The sequence below is a fragment of the Mastigoproctus giganteus genome, chromosome 1, assembly GCF_048544385.1.
Source record: "Mastigoproctus giganteus isolate SK-2022 chromosome 1, ASM4854438v1, whole genome shotgun sequence".
In the NCBI taxonomy this organism is placed as follows: Eukaryota; Metazoa; Arthropoda; class Arachnida; order Uropygi; family Thelyphonidae; genus Mastigoproctus; species Mastigoproctus giganteus.
The window spans coordinates 103,336,248-103,362,784 of record NC_143575.1 but is presented as its reverse complement, the minus strand read 5'-3'; the positions used below and the strand labels follow the sequence as shown (position 1 = coordinate 103,362,784).

Genomic DNA, 26,537 nt, shown 5'->3' with positions numbered 1-26,537 from the left:
TGCTCACGCAATTAACCTGTGTTTTTCGTATAACCTTTTGGGGCAGCCAGGAGAAGAAACACGCATTGTTTCCTGATGGCATTTTTGTTTTGAAACCTGATAGCGTAATTGAAGTAGCGCCAAGCAGTTGGATCGCAGCGATTCCTGTTAGTCGTTCATCGTAGCTGACGAAAACTGAATTACAGGTGTTACGTTCCTGAGTTCGCACGGTTGAATGAACAGTAGTTAGTATTGGGCAGGCAGAACGGATAAACCACTACTGAAATACTAAGGTACATTAATAATATGTCTGAATTACAAGTCCATAAAATTAACTACAGATAAAAATCCATATCTGTGGTGATTCTCGCATAACGGCCAGTGAAGTAATTCGCTCAACAATTAAGATGAAATAAGATGTTAAAACGATCTTCAGAATATTTTTACAATGGTTAAAAAAATTATCAGGATGTATTTATAAGTTAGTTTCCAAAGTGTGACCCAGTGCTACAATGAGACAGTTTTTCATGTCTATAAACACGTGAATTATGTCAAAACAGTGCAAAAAAAATTAAAAGATAAGCACATATAGTGTTGAAGAAGGCCGTACAGGAACACTCCAAACGATGAAAGTAAATGTCGAATACCTGGTAGTATCAAACAGATCCGAAACTTGTACAGTTGCCTCATGTGATAAATAATTTTGCTGCATCCGCCACTGAAGTACTTTCCTCTGCGTTTTCGATGTTTTTTTTCTCGGTGCCTCTGTCGAAGCATGCTCCAGTTCATCCATAGACTTGAATTAGCATCCCTCAAGGAGCCGTTTCATTCTGGGAAATAGGGAGAAGTCATAGGAGGCTACATCTGACGGCCCTACAGGCCCTTTTTTGCAGATTGCCACTGTCTTCTGAAATGGCTGAACACCGAGCACCAATGTCAAATTTTTAGAGTAACCACAAACTTCAGTACATCATGACGTCGATCCTCATGGCCATTAGCCATGAGGATCGACGTCAAGGCCCTGCTTTGGGCGTATCTCTAAGGAATTCAGCAACGTTGATGACAAGGAGCTTGCCGGGATTGGCTCAGAAATTACTGAACTAACATGGAACTGCTGACATGCTGTAGTCTGACACTCTTCTTTATTTTATTTTATTTTATTTTATCATTATTATATATATGAGATATGAACGGTACTTTTCGGATGTACCACAACATACACCCATGGCTTGGTGGTCGTGAAGGGCAACATTGCAATGTATCGATTTGTATTATTATTATTGCAATAAAGATTTTACTTAACATCGTGTTCTTTATTTAATAAGGCTTTTATGTTAATTTTTAATTTTTATTTCTTTATGTGATATGTAAACCAGTATAACACCATAACTATCAATTTATAAACCTCTAAGCTATGATGAGACATAGCTTAGAGCAGGGGTCGGCAACCTGCGGCTCGCGAGCCGCATGCGGCTTTTTGAGCATGTAACTGCGGCTCTTTAACTTTATCCCACAACTAGCACAATTTTAAATGGAGTTAGAGGACTTAAAAATCAAGGACATGTGGAGTGCAAGATTAAAATGCCTTAAAACTGAAATTGAGGATTTGGAGAGGCAAAAGGCTGCCCTTGCAATTCTACACAAATGGACAGCGATAGACGAGTTGAAAGAGCAAGACGAAATTTTGTTCGATGTGTGGAATAGCTTACCGGACACGTATATAAATTTGAGAATATTGGCCTTTGGACTTCTCTCAGTTTTTGATTCGACGAATTTCTGCGGGCAAATATTTTCGAACATGAACTATATTAAAAATAAATCAAGAAACCGTCTGTACCATGAGAGTCTCTCAGCATGTTTAAAGATGAAAATTACGGCATATTTCCCTGATGTTGAGAAACTCACTCATGAAGTTCAGCAGCAAAAGTCACATTAATTCTTACCTAATTGGATGTTTATTACGTTTTTTCAGTATTAATAAATAATATTTCAAAATATATATTTTTAATAAAACACCTTCCAAAAAGAGAGTGGGAATTATTGAAGCCAATTCAGAAGAAAAGTACCCATGGAAGTATCTATAGAAAAGGCATGCAGCAGAGAAACAAAACATCTACGAGACAGAGAGTGGAGAGAGACTGTTAGAGATGAGTCATTAATTAATTAATCTAACCACCCTCTTTTGAATGGAATCTAGAAGCCTGAGAGAGGTTCGGGGGGCACTGATCCAGATGTGAGAACAATATTCCATGGTAGGACAGATTTGAGATTTGTACAGACTGAATAGCTGTTTGGAAGAAAAGTAACGCTGAGTATCGGAACTGCAGAGGAAGCAATATTTGTAATGTGCTTATGCCAAGATACATTAGAAGTCAGGGTAATTCCAATACAGATATTTGATCTTTCGTAGATATTGGAGTGTCATCAAAGACAAGCATAGGAGCAGAAGAATTCTTTATGCGAGATATAAGACAGGACTGAAGTTTTAGAAGGATTGAAATCAACTAAATTATCATTGCCCCACTGAAGATTTATTTTGAGATCAGCATTTAAGGAATTATTAGTGGATATTCGAGAAGTTGAAGCTGTGTGAGCAGGGCAAGGTTTCTCAAACTGGGAAGTGGAATGCAATGTGCTATAATCAGCAAAACTATAGATAGGATTTCCGGTCAATGGAAGAAGGTCATTAATATACAAGAGAAAAAGAGTGTGAGAAAGAATTGAACCTTGAGGAACACCAGCATTAGTGGAAAATTTAGAAGACACAGAGTCATCTACCATCACTCGGAGTGAGCGGTCAGAGAGAAAACTGGATACCCAATCACAAAAAAAAAACAGTTGACAAACCATAAGATGGAAGCTTATTTAGACCTTTATGCCAAACAAGATCAAAAACCTTTGAAATGTCAAGAGCAGCTGCTTGAATTTCACCAAACTTTTCCATTGAATTTGTCAATTTGTCCAAAGATGGGTAACATAAGCCACAATATCACCAGTGGATCGACATTGACGGAATGCATAGAGGTGATTGTTGATCAGATGGAAGGTTTCTGGATAGTTTAAGAGTTGGTGGTTAATTGTTTTCTCCATTACTCTGCAAAGAGTAGCACAGATTGCAATGGGATGATAATTGTATGGGAGGGATTTATCATCCTTTTTAGGAACTGCTTGGATTTGAGCAAATTTCCAAGCAGAAGGAAAAAGACCTTTGGTATGAGAAAGCGAAAAATGGCCTCACAGAACAGGAGTAAGTTCAGGAGCACAGGTTTTGAGAACAAGTGGAGAAGTACCAGCAGTACCTGGAGCTCTCTTAGCATCAAAATTGTTCAAAATCCTTCTCACATCCTTTTGGCGAAAGACCACGGGAGGCATTGAATGGAACGTACTGGGAATGAATGGTAGGAGGTGGTTTACCAAGATCATTAATACACGAGTTGGAAGAAAAATAGGATGCTAGCAGATCAACTTTATCCTTGGCTGAAGTGGCGGAACCATCTGGTTTAGACAAAGGTGGGAACAGAAATTTGACTGCACTGCGCATATTGCAAACTATGCGAGGTTCGTCGATTGAACTGCGCTTCGTTCATACCCGGACGCAGCCACGTACCCAAACAGTCGCATGCGTAGTAACAAATCTGTTCCCCATAAATAACCTTAAAAAGGCTCTTCTATCTGGTACCTATTCATTCCTAGTGCTATTATTTCGTAAATGTACTTGAAATCCTCAGGAATGTCTGCTGAATTTACGACTTAACAGCTGTGGGAATTGTATAAAGCATTGAAAAAAGTCCAGCTGGAAATTAACTCTGTGCTTCATAGCCATTTTTCACAGGTCGCCAACACGGTCTGACAATAAAGTACTACTATTAAATCAAAGTAAAATTTTAATGTATATTTATAAATTATATTTTATCGTCACCTGAAAAGTAATATTCATGAGAATTTAATACGCTCTCCAAAATCACTGTCATACATAACAGCATCCTTTAGATCGCACTCTAATGATCTTTGATATCGATGAATTTTCAATCTAAGAAAATGCTTGGTTCAGTTTCTCCTGAGGAAAAAATCTATTAGGATAGTCCCTCTAATATTGAAAACAAAGCATCGTTTTGATGGATATGGGAAATGTTTTCGGTCTTTGGATAAAGGGTGTTTTCTTTTGCTGATCTTGATGTTCCTTTTTTGAATGAAGACCAAGGTCTTCTTTCCTGTGATGATTTTGCGACTGCGGTCTTTTGCCTGTAGGCCTTCTAAAAGGTCAGACCAAACTAGAACATCCTTTTGTACTGTTGTTCGTCGCTCAGGAATGAATTCTGAAAGGCCTCTTCAATCGGAACTGCAGTTAACTGATTGCAATGAAAAGCAATGTTCCTCAAAGGGACCAGTTTGTACAATAACATGCACGATAAAGGCACGATATTGTCGATTACTCCTCTCATATAGTTAAAATATTTTCTTACAGTATCGGAATGTTGTTATTTAAAAGATATTCCTGAATGTTTTCTGGATACACTTTTTCTGCAGTTGTGGCCTGGTAGTAAGTGCGAGCTGTCAATCCTACACGTGACTTTAAAATCAATTTTCATCCCATTTCAATTATATAGTAATAATAATAGTTTCATTTAAAACTGACAGCATCATTCACGTATTCAAAACTAAAACTAGTGTAACTAACCAAACTTGATGCTTTTTGTTGTAGGACCATTTGGATATCATCTCCTTAAATACACTTAAAAGAAATAAAAGTGTCACGAAGAACATACTTTACTAATGAGGCAAATATCCACGCGTTTGTGGGAAAGTAAAGTTAAAACTCTGGTGATGACACTGAACATATGAGACGTTCGCTGAAGTAAATGCCTAACACTGCACGCTATACAACCACGCAATGTGTTATTTTTCAGTGAGCTCAGTCACAGGTGTCACTACCTAAGCACTTAAGAGATTTTTTTTTTTGTGTACAAGTTGACAGCATGAGGACAGTGCTCCCAGACACGGGGAACATTTTCAGCATGACTATACGCCTCCCCGCATCAGCAAGACAGCGCGTGAATCTCTAGACCAAAATTTTCCAGATCGATAAAATGGGCGTGAAATGGCATTCCGAATCCGTATTGCAATTGAAACAATCACACCAGACATGTTGAGCGCAGTGCGTTCGGAAGTGGAATATTCCCTAGACATCAGCTGTGCAATTGCCGGACTGCAAAGTCAAGCCACATTAAAACGTACAACACACCGGGAATAAATTTAACCTCTCTTGTTTAAAGGTAACCATTACGAAGTTACAGAATCTTTAACACTATTCATTAACTTAATACAATTCGGTTGAATTCTTATTAGGCAATGTAGGGGAAAAATATTATACAAAACAGATCCATTTTAAGATTTTAACTACACATACATGCAGGGGTTTTTTGAAAATTATGTTGTCGTGGTTATTTTGCTGGAAATGGCAAGCAGCAACAAGTTACAGATTTCTTGCAAAAGTTATCAATAGACATTTGAAAACAAACCTGATATTGCCTTATTATCATGTATCCTTTGGTAAAATATTAGCATCCTAATTGTTATATAGCATCTCTTATCCTTATGCGTTTTGGCACATAGGAGAATTGCATCCATAGACAGTTTTTGAATTAAGCAAAGCGTTTAGATTTAAGGCGAATATGTAATCGATTCGTTATCAGAGTATAGTTACACTAGCGCAAGAAATACTGTACGTAAATTAAACAGCCCTAAGAAGTCGAGAAATGATATACGCAGTAGGGCAGTCCGCATCTTCCATCTTCAGGCACCATATTAAAAACAGATTAAAAGTTAAATTGTTTTGCAATTTACTGTTTAGATTACTTTAGGGGAAATTTCAGAAATTAAAAGAATTGAAATAAAATGTGATGTAAAATCTGATGTCTTTATTTCTATAAAACAAAACTTTTCATTTTTTTTAAAATTTTTATGGCATATTTTTGGATTATCCGAATAATGCATTTCGAATAAACTAAATCAACTGTTTATAGAAGTTTAATAACACTTTTTGAATTTTTACTTTAAAAAATGAGAACAGAGACTCGTTAAAACAAAAGAAACTAAATTCCCTAAATACTCGAATTAGTTCGAGTATTTAGGGAATTTATCTTAAGTACGTGGCATCACTTGTCCACCAGTATATCTTATCGACAACTTGTCACTACGTAGTGATTTCGGTAGTATGTCCGCATTTTTACATTCAAGAAGATTGTTCCCAAAAAAGGTATACAGGAACATTGTGCCCAAAAAAGGTATACAAGAACATTATTCTCCAAAAGGTATACAAGAACACTGTTCCCAAAAAGGTATACAAGAACATTGTTCCCAAAAAAGGTATACAAGAACATTGTTCCCAAGAAGACTGTTCCCTCACTGTACCAAAACTGAATTTACTCAACGAAATTTATTAAGGATTTCCAATGGCAACTTTCAGGAAGATCATTTGAGTCAAAACGGCTCTTTATCAAGTAAAGACAAAAAAGATGAAAACAGGCGCTTCCGCACTATTTCCAGATTCATCAAAAACGAGACATTCGTGAATATTTTCTACGATCAAGATATCAAAAGTAAATTTATACTGCGATTTTTTTCTAACAAATAATTACGGGGATTTTTCCTCAAAGAAAAATTAATTAGCACTGTTGTACTTCCAAGCTGCTCGATATTTTTAGACAACTACTCTCCAACATCGTAACCAAGACAGTTTGTAACTCTCTGTAATGTAGACAATGTCCATGGTACGAGTATTATATTACACATTAAATGAAATGCACAACAGATGTAAAGATGTGAAAGGCATGCTTGTTTGGTTGGGGTAATTAAAACAGCATTAATCATTGTCAAAGGTGTATGCTAAGTGAATTCTGAAGGAACAGTAAATAACGTTTTTCCCCACAATTTTGGATCAGAACCCTATTAGCAACACGAACAATAGCAAAAAAAGGAGCTGTTAACAAGATTTATAGTCGTGCTAAATGGACGAAAAAAAAAGTACATGCAATAATAGAAAATACACACTATATACGGTTTCAGAACTGCAACAGTCAACACGAACAGAGATAGGAGCATATTCTACATCTTAAAATAAGATAAAAAAAGTTCAATAAACATATGTCTCAAAATATTTTATTTCCATTTTGGAAAACATTTAAAGTAGCTGTTCAAAATGACCTCCATCTGTTCAATGTAGTATTCTATACATGCAAGCGAATCGAGGATTCCCAGTCATGTCTCATCGTTTCAGGATTCTTCTTACTGATTTCAGCACTTTCCAAAATGCTATTTCTCAATTCCTCTTGAGTAAAAAAAAATAGAATAAAATCAGGAATTACAAGTGACCGCATGCAAAATAATCTATGGGAGTGAGGTCCGGTGATCGTAGTGGCCATTGTACAGGGTCGTTACGGCCGTCAGAAATATCAAGGATGATGTGGGTTGGTGTATCATTATGCATAAACCATATCCACTGCCAATTTTCAAGGTGTATGCCTTTCAATAGTTCATACAAATTGTTCCCGCATAAAATAAAGGTACGCTAATCCCGAAAGTCTTGTTGTTAAAAAAAAAAAACAACATAATAAAACAATAAGAACAAAGACCGTCCCTAAAAACACCACACCAAACAATAAAGGAAATCTATGATGATCAACAGTTACTGACAATAGTATATGGGTTTTCTTTGGCCCAGATATCAATTTTTCGAGAGCTGATAATTCCATGTCTTATAAAACATGATTCATCTGTAACAAGACATGGCTGAGAAATTCAGAATCCCGCATATACTGCAAAATGACAAAACTTTCTGCAATTATTCATATCTTCTGGCTACAATTCATATACAGTCATACTGTGAAATGGATATAATTACTGTTCGTGTATATATCCTCCATAAGCTTGCAGATGAAGTATTTGTGCTACCTGACAAGCCTTCTGATACTTGTCGAAGCAAATATCAGAAGATTTTTCGAATCCCGTCAATGACGCGAGGGACTTACTTTTATGGAACTTTTCAACAGCACGAAGTATTTGCTCTTCAACGTTTGCAATTCGTCGAAATCTTCCTCCACCAACGTTTACTCGTAATGGTTTCAGCGTATCTGTTTCTCTCCACAGCACCAATAGTATGCTACGGAATTCTTATGTAACCTAATCATATCAGTTAACTCGGTAAAAGTAAACAGATCTTCAGTGTCTCTGATAATATCAGTTTAATAAAAGTCGCACTGTAATCAAAGAAAAAGTCACCGTAGATCTTAAAACTCAAGTAAGGGAAATCTTGCCACTCTTAGTATTACTCTGTACACTGGACACTTACTACTGAGTAACTTATAGATTCATATAATAGAACAATACTGTTCATGGCGGTATTAATACAAATGTTTTGTATTGTTTAAAGCTCGTTTTAATCATGTTTTTAAGATAAAAATATGAACATAAAAACGTTTTGCCGTTTATACACGGTTTTGCAATTTCAGTCAAGCACGGCGGTCGTTCCATCATGAACTGGGAGTTGTATCTGTTTTTCTGGAGTGGGTGACATTGTTAGAATTGAAGGAATTTAAGAAAAGAAGGGGCTATAAAAACATTCTTGACCATAATGTAATATCCTCTGGACTTCGAATTTGTGGAAGAAATTTTATACAACAACAAGACAATGACTCCAAAGTTGTGCAGGGACTTTCTAGCAAGTAAACATTGGGGAGGGGGGTATTTGAAAGTATGGTGTAGCCACCCCAATCGTCTGACTTAAACCCAATTGAGTTTTTTTGGGGTCATCAAGTCCATGAAGTCTACCCATCTTCAAAAATTTATGGGAAACCTTGCAGATCGCTTGGAATAACGTTAGTCAAGGTGCTATTGTAAATTAATCCCCAGAACCACGTATGATGGAGGATATTTTATTGAAAAATCAGTACAGCTGCTGAGATTAATAATTTCAATATTTTTTCTGTATATTTTTCAATGCTTAATAAAAAAATTAAATATTGTACAGTGTGTTGATTGTGTATGTTAAACCTTACATTGTCATTAAAAGGCTCATTTCGAGAAAAAAAAAATAGCGAAAACTGTTCTTATACACTGTGATTCCAAACTTTTAGGCGGAATGTATGCATTTAGACCGGACTCTTAAAGACAGTAAGTATTAAGGTTCGATATTTAGTTTTTAATGTAAATAAGGTTAAAGTTTGAAGAAACACTGGATTCGGGGATGGGAAAGTTATAAACGTATATGTTAAATAGCGACTAAATGGAAACAAGTAATTTCGAGTAATATAGAGAGCAAACAGGGACAGCACTTGGGAAGGGATGCCATTTGAGAACAGGCCAGAAAGGGTTGCTGAGGGCATGAACAACAGGACTGTGAAACAGGATTATGAAGCGTCTGTTTTGATCTAAGCCACCGTTAGGGAGTAAACAGGAAATGAGTGGACGTCCAGTGTTCGTGTCAAAATAAAACGGCTTCTGGGTGGCTGATAATTTGATAAGTAGAGAAGCAGAGAAAGTGTGAACACGAAAATGAGTGTTTTGGAGGTGACCGGCAATCATGAAAAGGCCATACTGCTGTGTGAAAAAAAAAAATAAGAAATTTCTAGAGAAGGGTGGGTTGTGCGCTAGGGTGAGTTGTTTTAGCAAATAGGAAGGAATGAAAAAAATTAAACAGTATGGGGATTGGTTGATATCCTTGGGGGAGGTGTTCCAAACTTGAGGGGGGAAAAGAAATCTGAGGGGAAATCTTCCAAACTGAGAGGAAAAAGAAAACTGAGGGGGGGGGAGAAAAGGGCGCAAGTGTCCACTCTATATCTGACTTCTGTGTGGTCTAAGGAGAAAGTCGTGAGTTGCGAGTTGAAGTAGATTTTTTGGTGGTCAGAGTTCACATCTCGTGGTAGCAAGATGAAGAAGAACAAGAAAAAAAAAACATGCAAGAATATTGTTGTTGTTTGGTTTTTAGGAGCATTAGCAACTAAGGCCATATTGCTCCGGGTATGTGCGGTGGTCATTCTCTAACCTTTCCGCATCCTCCGTATTTGGTGGTTACGCAAGAAAGAAAGCCTTGTCCAGCATCGGAGGGCAGTGATAGGCCGTGAAGGCGGTGGTTAAGCTTAAAGATATGTGGGCCAAGAAGAGAAAGGAGGTCTGGTCCGCCACTAAGGAAAGCAGAGTGCCCAAGAAATGGCAGAAAGCAGAGTGCCCAAGAAATGGCAGAAAGCCTGTCTGCCGCGAAGGAAGCCTGAACGCAAGGAAATTGGAAGTAACGGCCATTTCGGAACGTAAGTCTGTTCCTGTAAGTCTGTTACTAAGGTTGAGATAATTTGTTATGAATGTTAATGATTATGAAATAATGTAAGAGTGGTACAGGGGCAATAAAAAGAAAGTAATAGTATAAAGGAATTAGTAAAGAAAGTATATTTATAGGGGTAGTACTGTAAGGATATGTTAACCTATATCATTAAATTAGGCCAGGTGCCAATACAAGATAACATACCAGATGAGCTGTAAAGAGAAAGAAATTTTATTAATAGAGAAACCTCATGAGTAAAGAGGAATGACTAAGATGATAACTAGAGAGTAATTAAGGTAGAATGAGGGATTTATAGTGAACATTATTGATGTAAAAGGATACCGGTTGTAACACACTTCATGTGTTAAAGGCTAGAAACAAATATACAAAAAGAGTAATAAGAATTGAAATGAGTTTTACTGATGTAGTGATAAAAATTAGTAATGTAAGAGAATGATTGAGTAATCATGGAGGATTCATATTAAGTAAGATACAACTGATACAAACTGATCTTAATAATTTGTAAATTGAGAATAGTTGATGACAGAGTGGTAGTGTATTGTACTGTAGTATGGTTCAAATATATGGAAATTGGTATGCTTGTGTGTAATTATTTGTTTCTTTTATGAAAATGGTGTCTTTAATGTTCTGCTAGCACCTGCCTTACACACCCTAGAATCTAGAATTTTCTGTGAATTGCAGTCAGATTTGCGTTTGTGGGGTGGGATTGTGACTTCAGTAGGGTGGAAGACAAAACAAAACAAAAAAAAGCAAGTAATAACGTTTTATTTTCTCCCCCTCCCACAACATGAATACTCTCTCTCCCTCCCTCCCTCCCTCCTCACCCACACAGACACTTTATACACAGAATGTAAAGAAATACAATGCAATGAGCCTAACATATTATGCGCAAGCTGCATTCGATTTTATGAGGGAAAGGCGTAGTCAGTTTATGATTTCACACGTTTATTTTGACCAACGGTGGACTTTAATAAAGCAAACAGCTGCACTCGACAGCTGAAGGCAAAATTCAATGATAGAAAAGCAAACATGACAAGTTTGAGCGACAGGTAGTTTGCGGTGTATTAAAATGCAAAGGTGTTTTTGTTTGGTGTGCATTGGAAAAAATAATAATAAAAATAAATAAATCTTCTGTTTACATTCCAGGATGTCACACAGAGTCAGAGGAGTTTAAAGATGGAGTACAAAAAAATCAACATATAATTTTGAAGTCAAACGGGTTACAGCCAAGGTCAACTCAAACGTTTGTACTATTGTGCCCTCGCGTTTGACCACTCGACTACGGCGGAGTTTAGAACTTAACGCTACATTTTTAAACAATATTTGTGTGAAAGTATTGAATGATATGTCTTTCTGCTTCAGAAACATTCCTCAGAATATCACCGAAGGGTTCCCTCCCCATCTACGTGACTGATCTCGTGCTGATAATACTATTTTCTTCAAATACACACATCACGCTAATTCTATTGTAATTAAAGTAATCTGGAAGCTATGACCGTGATAAAGCAGACTGTAAACACGAGATTTTATGAATTAAATGGATTTTGTAAGCATAAACTAAATAGAAAGTGATTAAAGAACTGAAGACACATTGCGCTAGTACCACATCAACAACTATTTTTTTTTTTTTGCTGCTGTACGGTCAAAATGGTTATGATCACTCTAATCACATATGCAGAGAGGCATTCACCGTTCAAAAATTTCCTTCGGGGAGAGCTCTTGCCTTAAATAATTTGGTAACTATTAATCACTCTACCGAAAAATATAATCTAATGAGTGGCAACGAAGTGATAAATATCGAATTTTTCATACTGTTTAATATGCAACACAGAGTCTTTCCCCAAATCGTGGAAGATTGCAGCAATCTTCGAAAAGGCTGCGAATGGGAAAAGTACTTTGGGGTAAGCCAATATATAGTACTTGTACAATGGGGTAATAGCGGATTAGGTTACAACACAATAAAAACTTTTAAGTATAAGATCTACAGGCTTAATTGAAAGGACTTAGTGATTTGCAAAAGAAAACGCGAGCGAGAGAGAAAGAGCATCATCATCAGACATTACTGCCACATTGCTAAAGGAAGAAGGACCTCTCACGTAGTCTTTCAAGTTGCCTTTAATTCAATTCGAAACATTCCAAGACTAAGTTGTTCAATGATTGCTCGAACCTTGAAATGGAGTCATTGAATCTGATAACCAAGATGGAAACAAACTATTTCAATGGAAATCATTTTGGAAAATTCCAACACTCGTGAACTGAAAGAAATATTCCAAATGTTGCATATCAGTTCCATGACTGCAAGTGTTAAAACAGCATTCTGCTCTTTGGTAAAGAGTAGAATGCTCTTATTCAATAAAACAAAGAGATTTCTGTTTTTTCGATACTGTGAAAAATTACACGTCTGTAGACTGTACCGGATACCAATGAGGCAATCAACTAGACAACAGACGTCCTCAACTCTCTGATGCTACCTGCTAGGTGTGCCTCTCCAAACATCGATCATCAAGGCTGGTGCCTCATTATGTTTCATGTGCATCTATAACGGCTAACACTGCGATGAAACACGATTGACTATAACGAAACTGATGCCACCTGCTATTGTAGCCAATATCATGACTCAATGAATACATTACCTCTGGTTTTGCCATGAGCAAAACCAGAAAAAAGCATCTTTTCTCATAATCAGTTCTACGTTGGCAGCTTCGAGTTGATAACAACAAAATCTCTTTAATCTTGGCCTCAAATAGCAAAATCGCAAACATTCTCTGCATGAAAGTTTCACATTAATAAAACATTGTTAAACATTTCAATAAATGTAGAGTAATAAATGAAGAGTAATAATGTTTATTTTAAGTGTTTTTAATGCATTTAAATGACTTTCACAATTTTTTGACGTAATAAACAGCATGTTAAATTTAACAGTTGTTAAATTTACCTGTGTGATTCAGAGTTGCTGATTACACAGATAAAATAAGAGAATAAAAGTAATCGCATGATTTTATTACTGCAACCTGTTGGAAGCCAAATATCTCAGCTAATTTTCTAGCAATTGAAGCGCAGAAATTGATCACTCCATTAACTAAAAGCCTAAGATCTGTCCTGATTTACCTAATCTATCATATAAAATCATTCTAATTGCTATAATTGCTGTGTTCCAAAGGCGTGTGGGGAATGCTTCCGTTCGAAACCAATCTCAATGAAAGAAAAGTTTTATTTATTTTCCTCCATACTGGGACTGAGTTTTTTTCCGGAGAGAATTGCATCTTTATTTATATTTTCAACTCGTATAAAGCCCGACGACAACATATACCTCATTTATTGACGCGATATAGTGATCTCCCATGGCCCTTTTTCCTATGTACTTATTCTAAACAACCCAACCATATAAAATCCACCAGTAACCCTAAACGCAGCGTGTGAAATAGGGCGGTATGACTCCCGCTTCTTTTCAGTAAGCCTATAAACCTCCCTTCTACATTTTAGTGGACATGAAACGGCTTGAACGTATTTCAGAAATTTATACTCTTCTGCCATTTGTTTTTAAAAACTTGAAAAAATTTCCCAAACCATATTGCTTTCTTCCCCCTTCCTCCCCACCACTGTCTACGTATGTACGTAAAGTTTCTTTCCAGGATCAAGAAACAGTATAAATATGCAAAAACCCCAAACCCTTATGTAAAGCAAAAGAATAAACTTAAAAGGTGAACTACCATAAAAATCACGCTAAAACTTTACATAAGATGTTATGCTTGACACCAAACAATTTATCATTTAGTGACCATGATAAATGACAAAGATATTTGCAGATAAATTAGATTCACTCAGAGAAAACGCAAGATCAGCCGAGCGAATACCTTCCAGGATAAACAAGAAATATGGAGGGCACAAAGCTCAAGGACTTCTTCCACGGGCGACGTGACCTATTAGTCAGTGAAAACTGCAACCACCGATAAACTGCAATCATTGCAAACAGTGAATAAGGAACCCGCAATTGGAGAGGACAAACTGTATTATATACTGACAATATTTAAGTCTTTATAACAGAATTCAATTTCTTTTTTAGGATTAATAATAATGAATACCATGAAGATAAACGAATCGGGCACTCACTTTCACAATATTAATCTCAGGTGCTGACCACTTATTTATTAGAACAATAAATTTGCTGCTCAGGCCAAAGCCAAACTGTCGGTTCTGAAATGGATATGGAGGCTACCACGATTGATCTTTACCCGATTCAATTTATTTTATGTAGGAAGAGGCGCCAGCTCTTTTTTCTTTTTCCTTTTTTTTTCTGAAAACCCCAAACACGAAAGAAAACCCCAAACAGAAAGAACTAGTAGTTGACGACACTTGAGAAGATACTTCTTCCGACTTCATGCACTTATTATTAAAACAACAGGTGAGATAATATAACACTGCGCTGAATTTCAGACTCGTTCGATTATCAAATAACGTACCTCGAGAGTTTAATGTTTATTAAACCTCAGTACGTGACGTTCATGTGATGGATAGCTGTGCGACGAGATGTGTGTAGCAGTTCTTTGTTTTTTAGGAGGGGCGCAACGGGTGTACAGACGATGTGGTTTAACTACTGACATAACACGAGGTGTGATTCTTAAATAACGAGACTGCTGCAATAAAATAATGAAATAATTCAATTTTTACAAGTTAACCCCTTGAAAATTGGGTTTGCACACATTGTTCCATGCGTTTCTTCTAAGCTCAGAAACATTTCTGGAAGCCATCTTCTGTAAGACCTCGGTAACACTTCGGTAGTTTTTTGTTTTTTTTTCATGAATGTCTTTAATGGACTAAAAATAGGTTCTCTTAAGTACACTTTAGGTTTTATTGTGTTTTAAGTGTTTTTTGGCCAGAAACTGGCAAAACGAGAGCGTGTTGTGTACTAGAGCATCCAACCTTCCTTTCACAATTCAGGTCTTTTCCTTCGAATTTTTTTCACGCAGCCTTGTCAGAATTTCAATGTAGTATGCTTGATTGACAGTCTGATTTAGTGGACGTATTTAGCCATAATAATTCCTTTAATATCGAAGAAAACAAGAAGCGTTACTTTTATTTTTGATTTGGAGTCTCTCGTTCTTTTTGGTCTGGGAATGTGTTTAGCCCTGCATTGCGTTGACCGTCTTTTAGTTTCTGTCTCGTACTGGAACAGCAAACTTTCATCGCAAGTAATTACAGTACTCAGAAAGTCTGGATGTTCTTCAGTATTTTTAAAAAGCATCTTCACAAACTTGGAGTCTTCTCATTCTTTAATTTTCATTCAAAATGTTTGGCATCATCGTGGCAAACATTTTTTTCATGACTAAATTTTCCGTTAAAATTTGTCTAACTGTTTCTTTATCCACGTTGTATTCTGATACAGCCATTATAATTCTTAAATGACGATCACTTGTAATTAGTGTCATTATCCGGTCCACATTTTTATCAGTTTTCATGGATTTACTTTTTATTGTCTTCCACATTGTCTCTTCCTCTTAAAAATCTTTTATCCCATTCAGACAAGCGAGCTCTTGGCATAGTATCTTCTCCATAAACTTGACATAACACTCATAACATTCAGTTGGTGTTTTTTTTTTAGTTTCAATAAAAATGTGAAGTTGATTTGTTGTGCGATTCTTTTGTCTCTCATTATTCCGGCAAACTACAAAAACACACAAAGAAAACCTGTCTAACTGCAAACCGAATGAGTGTGTTGGAACGTGACTTGGCAGACAACTAGGGAAAGGTTCAAGGTCGACTACTGAGCTTTTGCTTTACAGGAGGTGCTTGGTGTGTAGTGGTTACGCATGCAGTCTGGTTATTTCATAGCCAGACCTTGTATCTGCCACAAAGTTCCAGAAGAATGTTCAAATACAGTAAGTGCAAATATTTTGAAAAGTTGCAAAGCTGTTGTTCTAGATTTCTGTAGGGAAGGGATTCATGAAGTCCGAATTGCTCCTAAAACCTCTCCTGGGACCAATAAAACTCTAACTGAATGTTTTCAGTTAGAGTTATCGTTGTTTCTTCAACCACTTCAAACTAATAATGACACTCTTAACAGCATTCACAATTTTTGTTTGAAGTGCAACTTCAAACAAAATCAGTACATTTATCAGTACATTAACAAAGTGGCAGTAACCCGTACATCCGATTCAGAAAATTGGACTCTTATTTATAACAGAAAGCTTCTGGGAATGTTTTTGAAAAGTTAGTTTTAGTTTTTTTTTTATTTCTGAATGAAAAATTCCATAATTTCTTGCCATCTCTCATCCTACGTTTTAAATTGACACGGGGTGTTTAAAATGCTATATTAATTAGTGCTTATCCACACGCTAGTAAAGCAGCAAAACCGTTATACCCGTCATTATTAATGAAGAGCAATATATCAGCAGAAAAAGAAAAGTGTTTATTCGTAGCGCAACGCCAAAACAAATAGTTATGAAAGCATCGCAGTTTGAGTAGTCAGTGACAGAACTGCAAGTTCTTTCCTAAACAAATTTCCTATTAAGTTCTACTGCATCAAAATGGAAGCACGGTTTGCAATTTTTAAATAGAATTCTTTTCGGGGATTAAAATAGCTCATTTTAAGATTTAAAATGAGCTATTTTAATTTCTGAATCCATATACTATATATACATAAATGCAAATTGCAACTGAAAATTAAAATCGCTCCTTTTAAGATCGTTTCTGAATCCATAAACTATATACACACAAGTGCAAATTGCAATATGCAACTTAATAATATGTTAGCAGAATAGCAAGGCGAATATAAAGAAACCCAGTAACGTACTACAACAACAAAAAATAAAGGAGGGAGAATAAATGCAGAAGGACAACATTCCTCAAATCATTTAGAATAAAAAGCAATTAATAAAAATGTAGCGACTCCCACCCTTGATGGCGTCATGGCCGAATTGCATCAAATATCCCTAACAAAGGAAACGGAAAACCAACACAACACCAGTGTAATATGAAGCAGAATTAAATTAAAATAGACCGGCCGTTTGTCCCCAATCTCGTTGGAAGGTCATAAGGAATTTTCAATTTTCCACACTGGCCGTGGAATCACTGCATTTAAAAAGTTTAAATAAAGCAGCGCATTGCTGACCAAAGAGATAAAACTAACGAGTCCACCAATGCAATAGATGGGAGTAGCGGCCATTATATGGTGAGGAACAATATAAAAAAAAGGTTCTGTATACCTATACAGAACGAGTTTAGTTCCCATTAAATCACACAGTGTTCTCCATTGAAAATATGCATATTCTCATTCAAGGTCAAGAATAAAAACAAGAACAATATTCATTTGAAATCGCAAGTGATTTTATAATTTGTGTGAGAAAACTTTAAAAATGTTACGCATTAAATTATAGTAATAAATTCAAGAAAAAATAAGCATATCTGAATATGGGGATTAGTGTCACATTAAAACGCATTAAATATTAAAAATTATTTTAATCTCTTTGCAAAATTATCAACATTAATTGATATCATGATAATAATTTAAAAGAGATTTAATAATCGCCAAATCTACGAAGCAATTTTGTTACCGTGGCAAAAAGGCTACTTTGAAACCCTAAGAGTTTAGCGTAATGGTTACCCGGTTGCCAATCCAGAAATACGACTTTGACAGAAAGCAACACATTCTTAGATAACCGAAGACATTAATATGCATGGATACACATAAATTACACTTTCAGCTTTATTAGATCGATTTATATGCCAGATATAAAAAGAATAATCAGGAAAACCATATGCTTCACTTGAAAAGGAAGGTTTAATGAGCTTGCTCTGTAAAACACACGATTCAAAACTGGATCTATCCAAATTGGAAGGAAGAAGACATTAAAGTCTTAAATTCTCTAACCCTAAGCTGCTTGCGATTCATCACTGTTCTCGGTAACGGCTAAATCTTTTAATAATAATTTGAAAAGAACTGTCAGGATCACATCAAGGATATGGTTTGTGCCTACGATATATATTGCTTTTAAAGAAAGAACATAACTCAAAAGGTATCATCCTACGAAGTCATTAGTCTTCTTCGAGACAGTAATGAGAGTCTAAACTGCATCAGAAAATAAACAATTTTCCATCTGAGAGCTCCCTGAACAGCTATATTTCCCGTGTCCCTCCTTGGGGATTTTTGATGCAATAGCTACTGAAGCCATAGTGTACCGATTATGGTACACCAGTTCGAATCGATTTGTCACGTACTGTCTGTATAAGTATGTTTTCATGAGACGATCTGCATTTTGTGTGGATTAAAAAATCCCAAATAACTCACGAGAGAAATGAGATTCTGTCTGCCTAAGAATGTCACACTGTACCCCAATTTAGAAGCATTTTAAGAATTCCAATTCAAATCTTTCCAAACGAGTTGGAGATTCCGAACCAATATACTGATACGCAGAAACAGCCATTTTTCTGAACGTTGAAACCTGTTAATCCAATACCGATGTTTACAACTTCATTTAAAACTAAATGTACGATAACATAACACACGCATATCAAAATAACTCATAAATATAAGTATAAACAAAATTGATTCCTACGAACGTTTCAAATTCAGTACTCAGTAAACTTATTGAGCAACTAATAGTTGCATAATCTGCAATTTTTTTGATGAATATCACAAAAGTTATAAAATAAAAATTGCAGCAGAAAATGTTTCATAAAATTACTCAGTATAGAAATTGTGGCTGTTTGTGGACAAAAGAAACCACACAATTGCATTTTTAATGCATGGATTCATGAACTAAAAAGATAGAATAATAAAAAGGTGGATAGAAAAGAAAGAGCAACTAAAAGGAAGTGCAAACAAATAACTAAAGAATATTTTTAAATGTTTTGTTAGAAACATGATGCAGAAGAATTCTGTACGGTATCAACTAACTGCCAAAAAAAGATCATAATTTAGGTAATGAGGGGAAAGAGAAAAATGCTTTAAAAGGTATTCACGAACTAAAATGGGAGGATATGAAAAACTAGAAGAAAAATAAATGGTCATTAAGGAAAGAAAATTACGTAGATTAAACTGAATGATGTAGAAAGAATAAGAAGAAAGTCTAAAAAGTAAATATGTGAGGACAACTAACACTGAAAAAGAGTGAAAATTATAAACAGTAAGAAAATGGTAGAAAGAGAAAATTCCTTAGATTTCAACTCCTTTTATAATTAACGCTTAATCTTATGATATTCTTCCAGGAACTAATACGCCATCGAACATATTTATAGATGCTTCATTTATGTTGTCCTGTCAGTGGCCTAGTGTGAACAACATCCAGCTAACTTCAAAACTCATCCTAGTTATGATGAGCGTCAATTTGTTTGTATTCTTAGCGAAGTCCATTATGTCGAAATCAAAACATCTTTTTAGTTGGTTCACTAACACGAAGTGCCACCAATCAGCGCTGCAGCTCTTTAGGAAGAAGCTGAGAATGAATATTTGATAACTCCGAAGAAAAAGGAGGATAAGAGAGTTAAATCTGTCAGGAAGGACGCCAGCATCACTTACCGACTCCACTACGCTAGTACAGTCCCCGAGTCAGCACGTGGTCTCACATCCGATACGTTAATTGACGATGTTCCAGTGCACACACAAACACCCGCTCTACCTCTTTTTATTATTTTTTTAAATTTCTTTTTAAGACTAGGAAGATCACGGAGTAGCAACTATAACGAACACATCCATCAGTTTCGACCACTGCAGTCGGAAACGTGAGTGCACACTGTCAAAGCCGAATGAGAAAGTGATGTGGAATGCACGGAGGAAACTTCACGGCGCATGACGATGAAACGGTAGGCGGCGTTGTGGACGTTTAGGTCTTGCTCACTTGGTCGTGGGTGTAGCGAATGACCTATATACGCCCGCACGGCTAGAGAAGAAGAATACGGAAAGAACAGCTTTAATGGTCCAGCCAGAGCATATGAGATGAATAGTGATGGCTGTTTCTCACGAACAAACCGTCAGGAAGCGGTTTGTTTCCTTAACCTAATGTGAGAGATAAACATTACTGAGGAAGTACGCAGCAGCGCCTTGATTTCCTCATGTTTGCTGTGCATAGGGAAAATGTAATCCCGTAATAGCCCGTCGATTTCTTCTGCAACTTCTACGTGATTAAAAAGAGTACATCTCCAGAAGAATGTTCGTGGAACTGAACGTAGTTTCATCAACTCATTGTTCTCAGTTTATCTCTTCTTAACAAATGAATTGTCTGCGTTTATTCTTTAACTATGAACTGGAATTTAATCCTCTAACTATCTGTTGGACTATGAGCATAAAATTGAGTACATCACGACTGGTTTCATGATGCAATTATCACTTTTAGTTGTTGAGTTCGTTGCTTGCTTTTAAGATAGAATTACAAGCTGAATTCGCACGGTTTTAATGACATCACAGAAATTTCTCGAATTTACTGTACAAAGAACAGTACTGAATTTTGAATTGCCGAAGGAATGCAGAAAAATTCAACAGGGATTGTCCATAGAATACCAAATTTGTGAGAACAAATTTATCACTACTTTTATCCATGGTCTGTCGAGAGTGATAGGAATTTTCTCATTTATTTAATATGATGGCGTCTTGTAATTTTAACAATAAAAGGGAATGATTGAAAATGTTATTTTAATTGGTTTTAGGTGGTTACTGGTGGACAGTTTATTTAAAATCAGCAGAGTTTTCTTGGGCCAAACTGGTTTTCTTGAACAGTTTTCCCTAGAATTTGACAAGAAACAGACGGGTAGTAAATGTAAGTTAATGCCACCATCACAAAATGCAATAGCGGAATATAGTGGTCGGGTTTCTTGCCCCCACCATCCGTTGATATATTCTTGTTGATCGTTATATCGACTCACCCAGATCGAATGGCCCCTGACAAAGAGAGCTAACAGGTTATTAAGGGTGGAGCCAGCAGTTTCATCATTCTGGTGTGTATGAAAAACAAAAACACCAGCTTACTGCTCCCTTGATGAAGGTTGCTCCAGATAGACAACACGCCCAATGGCAATACAAGACTGAGTCAGGGTGAGGGAGGGAGAGAAACAGGGAAGGAAGAGGACAGGTTCATCAATAGTTTCTTCACTTAGTTTCCTCCTGTAGGTGAACCGTTGCCTTGGCATTCCGGGATTAGGAATGCCAAGTGCCCGGACGAATTAGGAACACTGCAGTTACACAGTTGATTATCTCATAAAACGTAGACTTTTAAATAAACATTAAAAGCTGTGTATATACAATCTTTCCAGAAGTGGTATGCGTTTGTTAAGTCCGGCTTTCTAAAAAGAAAGCCAGATTTAACAAAAGTTTTGATTAAAATTCACTTCAATAAAATTCGTGTACAATGGCGTATCATAGGGAATGTGCGAAGAAGACAATATTCCCGGATAAATTTGTTGCACATCCTACTAAAGAAAGAAAAGCTCTCACTGCACCCAGACTTTTACATTTTTCCGACAGACTCCGCCATTTGTTGAAGATTCATCAGAAACATGTTATAAGAACATCTTCATCTCTGAAATCTTGACAAGTGCAACCAATCAATAACCTTCAAGAGCGTCATGCTTTTATCAGTCCTCTATTTTAGCAAATGTCTATTTATCGCTATATACGTTACAGCAGTGATCCTGAACTTTCCCCTTGAGGCGACCTCATCTTGAAAGAAACAAGATCTGTGGTCACCGCTTTACTGGTCAAAACAAGCTTAATTGCCAACTACTTTGTGTACATCATGACCACACAGGATATCTTTCGGTACTCATTAGAGGGATCGCAACCTTATGTTTAAGAAACACTACCTTACAGAAACCGCTAACAGCTGAAGTTAGGGCTGGGGTGGTTTAGATTACCGCTTGTAAGATATAAATCTTACAAATATGGAGAGTTCGAGTTTATGGGAAATTTTTGTGATTTGGGAATATATTATTCTTTGAAATGGTAAATCGTTGATATGGAAAGGGAAATTTTGACATAAGTGATACATATATGGGAAGAATACTGGATTTAGAAATAAGAGTTATAGATGTGTAAATTGAATAGCAGTCGAATGGAAGAGAAAGTAAATGCAATTTACAGGTACTGTAATTGCAGATGTGTGGAAAAGGGGTGAATTGTGAGTAAACAAAGGCAGTAAACACGGGGAAAAAGGTTATGGTAATTTTTTTAACAAATAGAAAAGAAGGAAAGCTAGGAGAATTCTCGGGATTGGTATAGTTCCGTGGGAGGAGGTTCTAACAAGGAAGAAAAAGTTGAAAGTCGCGAGTTGCAGGTTGAAGTGGAAGTAGGTTTTTTGGCAGTCGGAGTTCACATCTCGTGGTAGCAAGATGAAGAAGAAAAAGAAGAAAAAAAATGTATGGATGAGAGAAAGGAGTAGTGAGGCGTAGAGGACGGGAGTAACTGCGGACTGAAAGTGATGATGTTTTTTTGGAAGAGTGGGAACATGTGCGTCGAAGGTTTAAGGTTAAGGTAAACGTGCAGGAAAGAAAGCCTGTCCGGCACGGAAGGCAGTGATCGGGTGATCGGCATTCCTAGCAACGAAATCGCAAGTTGTACCTCCAAAGTTATGTCGTGTAAGAGCCTACACTTGTGCCTAGGGTCCAGCCCGTTGAGACATTGCCAGTTATGCAGATATGTGAGCAGAGTGTTCCGGAATATTATCTGAAACAGATTCAGGAGAAAGCAGATGAAGGAAGCCAAAAAGATGAGAGCCTGGAGAACCTAAGATGAAAACCTGAAACCTCCCTGGAGAAGAAGGTAGAAGTAGATGAGCGATATATTAAGTATATTCTAAGTTAACAAGAAGAACTGTTAGTAAAATAGTAGGGTAATTAATGAAAGGAGTAGCACTAGAAAGTAAAGTGAAAGATAAATTATCTTTGAGGTAGATATACTAACAGAGTTTATTATGTTAAAAAGGGAAATATTGTATAATGCAAGGGAAACGAAGGAATGAGTAATAGATGAAATTGATGTACAAATAGCTGTAATGCGTTAGAAAGGGAAAATGATAGAAATAATGTGTATAAGGGAACATTAAGAGAGTTATGAGCGTATAATGTGTTAGAAGGTTAATAAAGAGTTTAAGAAAGGTTCTGAATATGCTTTAAATGATAGATAATTAAATTATATGAACAAATCTGAATACAGTATTTTAAGTGGTGAAATTTTATGTACAATTAGTTTATCCGAATGATTAATAATAAGGAGGGAAATTAGGATACTGAAGATTTGTCTACAAGTATATTGTAACAGTGTAGTGAGAACAAAGAGTTGGATGATAAATGTAGAATTTTGATTATTACTACATGAAACAGTATTGTATCCAGAAGTAAAGAAAGTAGGTATAGTGAATGTATAAGTGTTAGGAGTTAATTAGGAAATAAGACAAGAAGAACGAATCGTGTTTTTTTATGTAATTGTCAAATCAGATTAACTAGTGAAAGGAAGCTGTAATAAAAAATAATATATGCAAGGTATCTCTGAGTCAACTTTGTATATTACGATCATATGTTATCTAGTTCAGTTGTATATTAAGTTGCATACATGTACGTAATAAATTTCATGTTTTTTTTTTTCACTTTGAGTCCTGTTATTTTAAATAAAACAATAAACTAAATAAAATAGAATGAAACGTCAAATAATGAACCAATGTATACTCCCCACCATGACTTATGGAAGTAAAACTTGGGCACTCACCAAAAGAATGGAAGAGAAGCTGAGAACTACTCAGCGAAGAATGGAACGAATTATATTGGGAACCAGACTGTTAGATAAGAAGAGAAATACATGGATTAGGCAGCAAACTCAAGTAAAGGACATTCTTATCAAAACTAAAGAACTAAAATGGTCTTGGGCAGGACACATAGCTCGAAGATGATGACAGATGGACTAAGAAAATATAAGAATGGTACCCAAGAGGAGCTAGAAGAAAACCTGGAAGACAACAACGGAGATGGACAGATGAAATTCGTGAGTTTGTGGGTAGTAAATGGATGGCCAGTGCTCAAAACAGAAGAACTGGAAAGTTGCTAGAGAGGCCTTCATCCTGCAGTGGATTGAAAATGGCTGATAATGATTCTAAATAACACACGCCTTGCTTGCCTAGTTAAGAAATTGCTCTCCCACAATTTGGCGAGAGAATTCTGGAAACTGATTAAGGGGAAACAAAGCAAATTACCATCATGATCCTGAGAATCTTCTGTGAGATATACAGTGTATCAGGTGAAAAAAAGTGGGGCCTTGGAAGGTGTGAGGACATCTAAGAAAATCTAAATAAGATTTCCAAGGAATGGTAAAATATATAACAGTAAGAAATAATAAAATATAAATATAAATTAAAAGCATAATTCTCTCCCCCCCCCCACACGCTAAACAACTCGAGCCAAAAGGAATTGACGTATCGTGCATGTGAACTATGTATGTGTATGGGAAGGAAGTAGGGGGGGGGATAAAACACCGAGAAAATATTGAAAGTCAAAAACTATATCGCAATCCGAAACTGACTAACTCAGCCCTGTTGGAAAAGAACTCAAATTTTCTAGCATTTAATGTGATTACAACCAGAATATAGTTATTAAAGGATCCTACCATTGGGATCCTTTAATAATAGAGTTATTTTTGATATTTACTGCCTGTCATGTTTAATCAATATTATAGCAAATCTTAGCATGGAACTCCTTGTAACTCACTTTTAGTAAACTCATGTAATTGCAAATACATTTTGTTAAAATAATTAATTTTCGCTCTACGCTATTTCCAACTTGCTTTGATTACTTTTCGGTTACCAGAAAATACTTTGAGTTACATTATTTGTATTTTAACTAGCCACGCAAATCCTGCAGGAACAATTTTTCCTATTCATAGTCGCTTCTGTTCTAGAAGTTAAATAGACCTTATCAATTCTTACACTACACAATAGTACTGAAGCACTCATGGAAATTATTTTCAGTTTGTGAAATCACAGAGAAATTTCCTAAGATAGCAAATTCCATTCTCCCCATTTCATTCGATTTAGAGGTTAATAAAAACTCGAAAGTTTATTGTTCGTATTATTTATTACACACAAGCTCTTATTCATGTCTGGTTATGGAATAGATCTTCCTTCATGGATCATTAACATTCACTACGGAAATGAACGCTGCTGGTTCAGTGTTCCATGCAAGCAGTCCCCATTGCCACTGTGGTCAATGGAGGGCTCAACAGAAATTACCGATGCGAATTTTGTCATATGATAAACAGTAAGAATGGAGAATGTTTCTTCATTCAAGGAAACAAAGAAGAAAAAAATAAAATCGGCTTTGCTCTGCAAGAATTCTATAGCCGAGCTTTGTTGTAGTTATTTTAATCGGCCCATCTAATTCGCAATTTATAATCTGAGGAACATTAAACATTTGCGAGTGTACTGCACAGATACTTTTTCGTTTATTTATGCACCTATACGGTTATCGCCTTCTTTGAAGCATTTTAATTCAATAAACTTTCGCGGAGTATCCCTATGATGAGTGGCATTCTAGTCCCAAAACGCTGAACTGCTTAAACAGTGCGTAAAATAAACGTATTTATATTAATATCTTTTTATTGCATCTATTTCTAGGATCAAAACTTAGAATGATGATTAATGCAACGCTCAGAGTCCCAAGTTACCCTGAGAGAGAGAGAAAGTGTGAGAGAGAGAGAGAGAGAGAGAGAGAGAGAGAGAGAGAGAGAGAGAGAGAGAGAGAAGTAGAAAGGAATCACCAAGAAAGAGAAGAATGATGATATCCAGCTCAGGACCCTGGGTGTGCCAAGCCCATACTCACCAGATGTAAGCGCCTGTTGAATATATGTTTGTCCACGATCACACCCTTCAGTTTTGCATCAATAAATACATATATCATTCGAAAAGTCTTGATGAATAATCGATGATATTAACTTGAATAAAATACATCATTTTTGATAGTGAACTTAGGTAATTGACTTACTGTATTCGTCGTCAATTTGACCATGCACCATTTGTGGCATAGAAGTTCAACTATAAGAAGTTTAGCAAGAATTTGCAGTGTGACAAGCATGGTGGATGAACGAGTTTGTGCAATACAGTTGTTTCTTAAAATTATTGAAGTCGTCCAACTAGGGATACTGAGCTTTTTCTCCTTTTTTGAGAAAAAATAAATAAGAGAAGTAACATAACTGGTAGAGAAATACAAACCTTTATTCAGTGTCGAATCGGGCCGCTTTTGGTTTAAATAACAGCAA

General features: G+C 36.2%; 1 protein-coding gene across 1 annotated transcript in view; it reads right to left on the bottom strand.

The window, feature by feature from the left end:
- LOC150091068 (polypeptide N-acetylgalactosaminyltransferase 13-like) overlaps positions 1 to 20,010 on the bottom strand; it is a 320,974-nt gene extending 300,964 nt beyond the window's left edge. The window contains exon 1 of the mRNA XM_090381577.1: positions 19,827 to 20,010. The gene's annotated coding sequence lies outside the window, so the exon portion shown is untranslated. The remainder of the gene's footprint in view (positions 1 to 19,826) is intronic.
- Between the last annotated feature and the right edge of the window lie 6,527 nt (positions 20,011 to 26,537).